The 9,229-nt window shown below is 41.6% G+C and overlaps 2 non-coding genes across 2 annotated transcripts; both read left to right on the top strand.

The window, feature by feature from the left end:
• Positions 1 to 176: 176 nt before the first annotated feature.
• On the top strand, positions 177 to 248 carry Trnat-ugu (transfer RNA threonine (anticodon UGU)). The gene has a single exon. It is a non-coding gene; the product is annotated as a tRNA-Thr (tRNA).
• Positions 249 to 766: 518 nt separating this feature from the next.
• On the top strand, positions 767 to 838 carry Trnat-cgu (transfer RNA threonine (anticodon CGU)). The gene has a single exon. It is a non-coding gene; the product is annotated as a tRNA-Thr (tRNA).
• Positions 839 to 9,229: the final 8,391 nt, after the last annotated feature.

A 9,229-nucleotide genomic window follows, 5' to 3' on the forward strand; every position in this document is an offset into this window, starting at 1 on the left:
ACTTATTGTGTTGTTTGGATAGTGTCCTAACGTAGTACGAAACTGACGAACTCCAGCTTCACTGAGTCAACGCGTAAATCGTGGAGCGGCATCTCGATCCTGCTCGGCTTGCAAATCATGTTAAGACATGAAATGGAACCCGTTCATGTCAGGTGCACGTCAGGGACATTCCTGTCGCCTCCTTAGCTCAGGGGCAGAGCACTGGTCTTGTAAACCAGGGGTCGAGAGTTCAAATCTCTCAGGGGGCAGCGATGTTTTAATGTAAAAGTGTCATAACAAAAATAATAGTTACGTCAGCTGTTCTCGTTAGCCGTTGGGAACCTCCAGTAAATGGAAACTGCAGCACTTTTTTTATTTCATAGTGAGTGATTTCTGTAAATGTAATGACATTATATGCACCTCAAATATTATTTATATTAATTAGCCATCTTTGGATAAAGAGGAAACGCTAACAAATCAATATATGGCAAGTCATGATGAAGTAAGTTGTTTATTTAAGTAACGTTGTTAATTTATAGGTTTTGAGTGAACGTGTGTATCTATAATTACCGTGAGCGCACCGCGTCCACATGTTATGTAGGTAGTATAGGAAGACTACTTGGGACTCTTCCATGGTAATTGATTGATGCACTCATGAATTAATACGCATGGTGTTCTTACTCTTTCAACGAATACGACAGTCAAAAACTTTAGATTTAGTATACCCTCGAAAATATTTAATTCAGATTACAGTTTTGTATTGTATGTATTGCAGATGATTCCGTTCGCCTCCTTAGCTCAGTGGTAGAGCACTGGTCTCGTAAACCAGGGGTCGTGAGTTCAAACCTCACAGGGGGCACAACGTTTGCCAAGGTTTGATGCCAACGGGTGTTCTTTGCCTCAAGACCGAACCCTTTAATTGAGAGTTGGGAAACCGATAGCCATTTTTGTTAAGGAGAGTACGCATTCTCGGCTACGAAGCACGTTCAACGGATGACGCTTGGCTTGGAACCCACAGGCCACAGTGACCCTTATATCGACAGCTCCTGTAATGGTGTTTAAAAAAAAACAGTACATTGTGTCATTCTCAACACCTTGCATGCCATATTCTCTCCAATATGTCATTCACAGTGATAATCCTCTTTTCTTTCACAACGCCCTCTTTATATCCCCTCCCTGTTGTATCTCTCTTCATTCATTTCAAGAAATCTTTCACAGACATCTTTTCAGTTGTCTTCCCACAAAATCCCAGCACCAACACAATACATTCCCTCCCACTTCATACATTTCAAGAACTCATTCACTGCGGCAATGATCTTTTCAGTAGTTAAATTCCCCCACACAGTCCTGGCAGTAACCCAATCCGTTCCCTCCCTATTCTATCAAATACCTGAGTCATTCCAAGATTTTTCACAGCATGGATGGTGATTATGTTAGAAAGGTCTTTGCAGACCGTTCTAACATAATCACCATCTCCATTCCCTCCCTGCTCTTTCAACCGTTTCATTCATTTTACATCCAATTTCAGTCAAAACAACTTGCATTATCTCTATTCTGCCTCAAATACACCTCTCTCATTCCAAAATCACGTTTTACTGTTTCATAAATGCGAAATAACCACAGTCGCCGGGACCATCAAGGCGCCGAGGAAAGAGTGGAAATAGAAGTACAAAACAGGACCCAGTCCCAGGAACAACACAGCCGCGAGTCCCAACACTGCCTTCCACGCCCTCAAGTGCACGCAAACCTTCCTGCAGAAGTCGGGGCAACTCGACAGGATCTAACTCCCGCCCAGGTGACAGGACGGCCAACACAACCAACGACTCCTGATAACAACTACCACTGACGGGGCTCTAGAGGCTGTGGGCCCACAGCCTAACTAGCCCCATAAAACACCCACGAAGAAGAAGTTTCCTTGACCCATAGCCTAACTAGCCCCATGAAACACTCCAGAAGAAGATCGTCACAGCTCTTTAACATCATCACCAACAGCAACCAAGGATTCTAGAGTTAAACTCAAAAAGTTTCGTGAAGACAATATGTTACTTTTTTTTTTTTTTTTTTTTTTAATGGTATTTGGGTGGATCATATCAAAGCTCCAAGCCCTAATCCCTGTATGTTTATTCTCGAATATGAATGGGTAGTTGGAAATAAGGACTTTTAGTCTGTTCCTACATCCAAGTTCTTTCAGCCAGTGTCTTCTCTGGTTTTTGTTGAGGTACTTTAAGATAGCAGGTTTGGGCGCAGTGACAATATGCTCCGGTATGGCATTCTGTCTATTGATTCCTCGTATGAAGAACCAGTTCTCTGGCATTTATCTAGTTTTACACCCATTGCAATGTGGAGTTTGACATTATTTTTTCCTGCATATATTGACATGTTATTCATCTTTCTTTACAACCATTTCATGCAAAAATGACAAAGAGAGGGAGTCAAAGGAGGTGAACCCCCCCTTAGGTGATATTAGGCCTGGTCATTTGGTGGTAGTGTTAGGTTTGGGGTGATTTGTTTATTTATTTTCAATTAATACTTGATACACTTTGCAGTGGTCCGTTGTCAATATGAGGGTCAATGTGTTACTCAACTTGGGCGGTGGCAGAGTCCTTCTTTTTCACAGTCTTGGCATAAGTGCATATTATTTCTCATTTCTTGGTATTGTGAGGATGAATAATTTATTTCTATTTGAGTTATGTGGGCTTTTTTGTACTTTTTTATTACTTTTTTTTAAGGTGCTGCCTGTCCACTCACCAAGCTCTCTTGAGGTACCTCTTGGACAGCCCCAGCCCATTAGTGCCACAAGCTGTTTGTTTTATTTTTTTATCACACAAATTACTCATATCGAGGAAAGGAGAGGGAGGAGGAAAATTTGGGAAACTAAGAGATATCCACATGGAATATTTACCAGATTAATTAAAACATCAAAACTTATCAAAAATGTATAGTATAGTGTGCCATTGTGAGACAGATGATATTATAGATATATACCTTCTCTTTTTCTCTTTTCTCCAGTGTTTGGGCTTGGAATGTTTTTTAGGAGTGTCGTCTCAACTGGTTCTTATATTGGAAAAACTTGGTAAAGGGAATGTATTCACATCCTTGGAGCAGTTTATAATTTTTCAATCATGTTCCCCCATGTTCTTTTGTCGTGCAGTGTCTGCATTTTTCTTCATAGGGGAGCAGTCCATGTCCTTCCACTAGTCTTGTTACCATTTGCTGCACCTTCTTCAATGTTGATGTCACTCACCAGGTATTGGGATCAACAATACACCCCATAGTAAAGGATGGGTCACACCAGCGACAGGTACTGCAGAGGGACTAGGATGACTGTTGAGGACTTTGAAATTTCTTCTTATGACCCCTAGCTTGCTGGTGGTTATAGCTGCAACTTGCTCAATGTGTGCCTCGAGGTCAAAGTTCACCAGGATGGCAAGGTTCTTTTCTAACTTTTTTTCTTAAGTGTTGTTCTTCCCAGCTGGTAGTTAACCCCTACATTATTTTTTTGCCCGCCTTCATTTAACGTCTATTTTCCCCTATAGGGTCGGACAGGTTAATAGTCTCCCACTCTTGACTATCATTGACTCTCTCCCCTCTGATGTTCAACCTTATCATATCTTCCTCCACACACCATCTCCAGGTCTTTTTCAGTCTTCCAGCTTGTCTCCTCCCTTCTACCTCTATTTCCAAAGCTCTTTTGAGCCCTTCTGGCCTTCCTCCCCTCTCCTGATGTGCCCATACCACCTCAGTCTTTGCCTCCTCAGCACACTCAACATGTCCTCCATACCACACCTTTTCATTACCTTGTTTGATACCTCATCTTCCCATTTCACTTGCCTCGTATATCTCAGCATTCTGCAGTCACTCCTCATCATCCTCTCTATTTCTTTTATTTGTTGACCATGTCTCTGCTCAGCTAATACTAATCATAATCTCTGGCTACATAGGCAAGTGGCATGCCTCCCAGACATCGATCCTACTCATAGGGTTGTCTCTGTACTAGACAACGCAGAGTGGAAATCAAGGGGATATCCACTTAACACAAGGCTGTGGCAAGTCAATTGATCCTGCCAGGATAGGCTTGGGATGGATTGGGAAGATGCATGGGAGCTTGCTCAGGAAGACTGTCAGGAGTGGAGGCATTGAGTTAGTGAAGTGACGCTTACCTAGGCGTATGCTCTGGTTAGTTACCTAGTTAGTTTCTGCTCCATATAACATCACTGGCATCACACATACATAGTAGATATTTACCCTACTCCTTATTGGTATTTTCTATTGACCAGCCAGCTTCCTAACACTCAATTTTCTCCACACAGTTGTTATTCTTGTTCTCACCAATATCTCTGCTCCAGCCTCACAAGACAGCATCTCTCCTAGATAGCAGAACGTCCACTATGTGAAGACTCCATTGTCTCCTCTTTCCACCTCTGTTTTAGTCTCTGTTCATGGTTTTGAATTTGCTGTCATTAAAGGTTGGCAGCCAATTGTTGCTCCACTTGTCTAGTCTATCAATGTGTGTCTGAATGGCCACAGTGTCCATTCCACTGTCTGTTGTCTTATATATGATAGCATCATCTGCAAACAGTGGCTGTTTACTATAGATTGGGTGTTAGGGCATTTATGTAAACAAGAAACAAAAAAAGTCCATTACTAATCCTTGGGGTACTCTGTTTAGGACTGGTAGGTAATCAGACACTGCATTTCAGATGGTAGATCTGTGAAGTCTTCACAAGAGGAAACTCTGTATCCATGGAAGTACGTTGCCCACCATTCCTTTCACTTCTAGCTTGACACCCAGCTTTTGGTGAGAAACTGTGAATGCCAGTTCATAATCCAAGTAGTTAATGTCCACAGACTCATTGTCCTCTACATTGATCAGGTTACCCAACTTGCTGAGCATGTTATGACACATCTGTTGTTCCTGAAGATGTCCTGTGCATTGCTGATGTTGAAACTTGTCAAGTGTTCCACAATTCTGTGGTGCAGAATGCTCTTAATTATCTTTGAAACTACTCATTTACGACACTGGCCCATTGTTCAAGGGACCATTCTTATTGTCCTCCTTGTATACATGATTAGTGAGATGTTGGCCTTCCTCTAGTCACTTGGCACTTCACCTCCCTCCAGTAAATTATGAAAAATATGTATGTATAGGCACACTTTCGGGGACATCTGTAGCATTCCGACTGGATCTGGTGCTCCACTGCGGAAGTCCTTCCAGTTTTTTTTTTTTTTTTTTTTTTTTTTTTTTTTTTTTTTACCTCACTCATGCTGATATCTATGTTCAACTTAGGGCTCTAGCACACACTATCTGGAGTATGGGTTGGGTAACTTGCATCTTCTGCAAACATGTTACTGGTAGCTTTGTTCATTTCTTGAGTTGTTTTAGTAATCTTTAGCAAGTGCTTCATAGCCAGGCTTCAATTTTAATGCAGTTAAAGATATTAATCACTTTTACTCTAAGTTGTAGACAGTTATTATTATATACATTGTGAAAAATGTATAAATGTTGAATAAATCTGCATTTAGATAGAAAGTTAGCATCATTACCTTAAGCTGCTTAATATGTTTATATGTGTCACTCACATTTTTTTAGGTTTTATACTTTTCCTGTACTGGTCTGTGCTCTGTATCTAGTGCTGATCTCTCTCCCTGTTTGACTTTGAACCCCCTCTATTGAGGTCCACATCTTAGAATCATTATATATTTTGTCATTCATATGTTTCTAATATTCTTCACTCAACCACCCTCTTGCATTCTTCCTGTATGTTTAAACCACAACACATCACACACTCATCATACCACTAATACATTTACATGTACTCATATAGATTTTTACATCCTTACTTAGTTATATTATTTTATTTTATTTATTATTATTTTATTAAAATACAGCAAACCCATTAAATTATCTTCATCACTACATTGTATGAAATGTAGATTTCCATTCAGCAATATGATTGTAATGGGTTTTGCAGTGTAATTATTAACACAAATCCTATTCATGCTATCTCCCATCACTAAAGATATAGGTGGTACATTCACAGAATTACATGCATATCAATATGATTGTAGCCAGTTGAAATGAAACTAGGTCTATTTCATGTATGATGTGTGTGTGTGCTGAAAACTATTTGGGATAAACAATGAAAAAAGGTTTACCCTTACACATGCATTTTCAAATATTGATCTGTTGGGAATCTAAATGTGTGATATATTCAGCTCACTGTTATTGCATAGCATTTTGACCAGTAATGTAGAGGGTATTCGGTGCTGTAAATGAACCTTCTAGTTCAGATCTTGAAATCACATCTTTGTGTATTCGGATGGTAACACTTGGACTGGGCAAGAAGCAATAAAATTGGAATCTGTGCCACCGATTCTCGGTGCCAATGGAATCTGAAATATATTCCAGAATTGATTCCTTAATTAATTAGACAAATAATGTCTTATAGAGCAGTGGAACTAAATGAGATCCCCCATGCCTTGCTGGACTGCTAATGCTAATCATTTACCTTTCATCCGTGTTGTGAGAAACTGAGCATGTAGGCACGAGGTAGGCCTCCCAAACACCAATGGCCCAGCAGTGCCTAGTCAGGAATCGATGATTCGGTACACCCGCACTGTCACTGTCTATCGTGACACCCAAGGGACGTCCATGTTTGATTTGACATTCAATTTTCTTGCTAGTCAAGCGCGTGCTGTGACAACAAAAAATGCGGCAGTAATTCATGAACTTCACACCGAGCAATCTGAAGAATTTAACTTAGAATATCTGAATTAAGGCCTTCGGTTGGTCTTGTTCTATATTTCTATTAGCTCAAAGTATCATTTTAAAAGTTTTTTTCATCCAATACAAGAGATTTACATGCCAAGTCATTGTAGTAAGGTCAAAACCTCGAATGTAAGGCACGACCTTTTAATCAAGCCATGGTTCGGCCGCGGTAGTTACCTTGAACTTTTTATCTGCCAGTACCAAAATATTCAAAGGCATTGTGTTGAGGTGGTGTTGCCTGTGTATATTTATAAACGCTGCCATGGATTTAAACTGGCAAGTAAACATATTATAAGTGAATCAGCAACACCCATGAATTTGTGCCACTAGGGGGGTGGGGGTGGGGGTGGGGGGTTGAAACTTTTCTTAAGAAGCAGTCCTATAACTTCGTATCGTCGTGTTCCTTTGTTGCAGTCTCTCTCTCTCTCTCTCTCTCTCTCTCTCTCTCTCTCTCTCTCTCTCTCTCTCTCTCTCTCTCTCTCTCGTAAACTAGTTCAACCATAATACATCTTACTTAGTTCGGGTGGTCGTTAAAATCATAGCGCGGAGTCACTTTTCTTCCCCTACTCATACATTCATACATTCTTGTGTTATTACTGGGCCACGTGTCTTCTCCGGTCTCTTATTATCCACACCACACTACCCGTAAAGGACTTACTTAAAGGCCCAAAGTACGAGTATTAGGGGAAGGTAATAATAAACTTTCACTGAAGATGAGACGTGGTGCTGTCAGTGTCAGTTTGCCGTGTATGTGTATCACGAAATTACGGGAGTTCAACATACAGGCAGTACTGAGAAAGGGAAAGTTATTTGTAAATGTTTAGTCAGCCTTCCCCACACCCAGGCTACTCTCGCTTTCCTCCCCCCGGCCTCCTTTTCTTCCTCTCTTCGCCTCCCATACCCATACCACCCTCTCACCTCCTCCCTCTATATCCACACCACTCTCCCCTCCTGCTCCCCTCTTCATCCACTCCACCATCCCCTCCTCTCCCTTCCTCTCATCTTCGCCTCCGCAGCTGCCCGCCTACCAACCAGCCATACGTGGTGACCCAGTTCTCAGGGCGCCACAAGAGGGCTGGGCAGACCCTCGTCACCTGTGGTTTACTCTCTTAATGGCAGGAACACGCGAACGGGAGGTCATCTTTGTTGTTCCTCAGGGCTGTATGTAAATCTTCTCAGACGCCCATCGCCGCCTCTTCCTCGGAACATCATCATCATCATGCTTTCCTTATCGCGCTTCTTCCGTTGCGTCACCGCCCAGTGTGTGTTCATTGGCTGGCCTGCATAGCTAGTGAGGGGCGCATCGGTCGGCAGTTACGCGTGGCTCTCAATGTTTGTTTTCTCTGATTGAGCAAACGACGGAGGCATTTTTCTCTTTCCTTTGTTTGCGCTTCGTGTTGATAGTGAGTCGTTGTGGATGAGGTGATGGTTAATGAATCTTTTCCTCCTCCTCCTCCTCCTCCTCCTCACTCAAATTGCTCTGTATTGTCTTCCTCCGTTTGCACAGGGGTTGAAAGAAGAGATCCGTTTAAAAACTCGAGATCGGATGAAATAATTTTTTCACCGGAATTGGATGTAGAAAATTCAATTCCCACGAGCTTTGAGCCACGCTTGCCCGACTTGTAAGTGTGGGCAGAAGACTAGTCGGAAAAGGAAAGAAAAGAAACTGAATGACCATAAGGGGTGACAAGGCTGTGTTTACTCGCGTGCGTTGTCTCCCTTCAGCTGTGTTTGTGGGTACGCCTCGTGAAGAGGGCCCAAAAGACGGCATATTTGGCCGGGGGTCACGGATGATGGACGCTCGTTCTGTAAGATTTCGCCATGTGGCCTCTTAATGACATTACAGTTCTTGGAGGTGGAGGAGAGAGAGTAATCTTTTCACCTAATATCCCGACTGACGCCTCAAGGCTTGCTCCACAATGGAAGAGTGAGTTATAGCGTTGCACGGCTTACTTCGAGAGCTTGGGAGGCAGAAGACAAAGACAAGCGCTTGTGAATCCACGAAGTAATGTTATGGTTCATGAAGTTTTTCCTGCTTGGTGCAATAAGGCAGGTGATGTTTCTCGTTGATTTGTGTTGGTTGTAGTTCCGAAGCTGATGCGGTCAGCGTGCATGTGAACAAATTTATTCAAAATACTGGAAAATAAATTGATCTGTATATTTCTCGACTTATGTGACTGGAAAAATGAAAAATTGTTTTCAGACTAGGAAGCAGCATGTGGAAATATAATAGTTTAAAAGTCACAATCGGAAAAAAATTACGATAATTACTTAGACTTTAGTTGATTTAACGAGATTAATCTTATAGTACTAAATAGTTACCGATAAGACAGGAATTTACACATTCAAGTGCTATGTAGTTTCGAGAAAGAAAGATTGAATTGTCATTAAATCAAATCCCCACGAGCTTTGAGCCACACTTGCCCGACATCAGAATAAAAACTCGGGATATTTATAAAAGTAAAAAGTAGGTCTGTTTTA

Source organism: Eriocheir sinensis, chromosome 31 (genome assembly GCF_024679095.1).
Source record: "Eriocheir sinensis breed Jianghai 21 chromosome 31, ASM2467909v1, whole genome shotgun sequence".
NCBI classification, from domain to species: Eukaryota; Metazoa; Arthropoda; class Malacostraca; order Decapoda; family Varunidae; genus Eriocheir; species Eriocheir sinensis.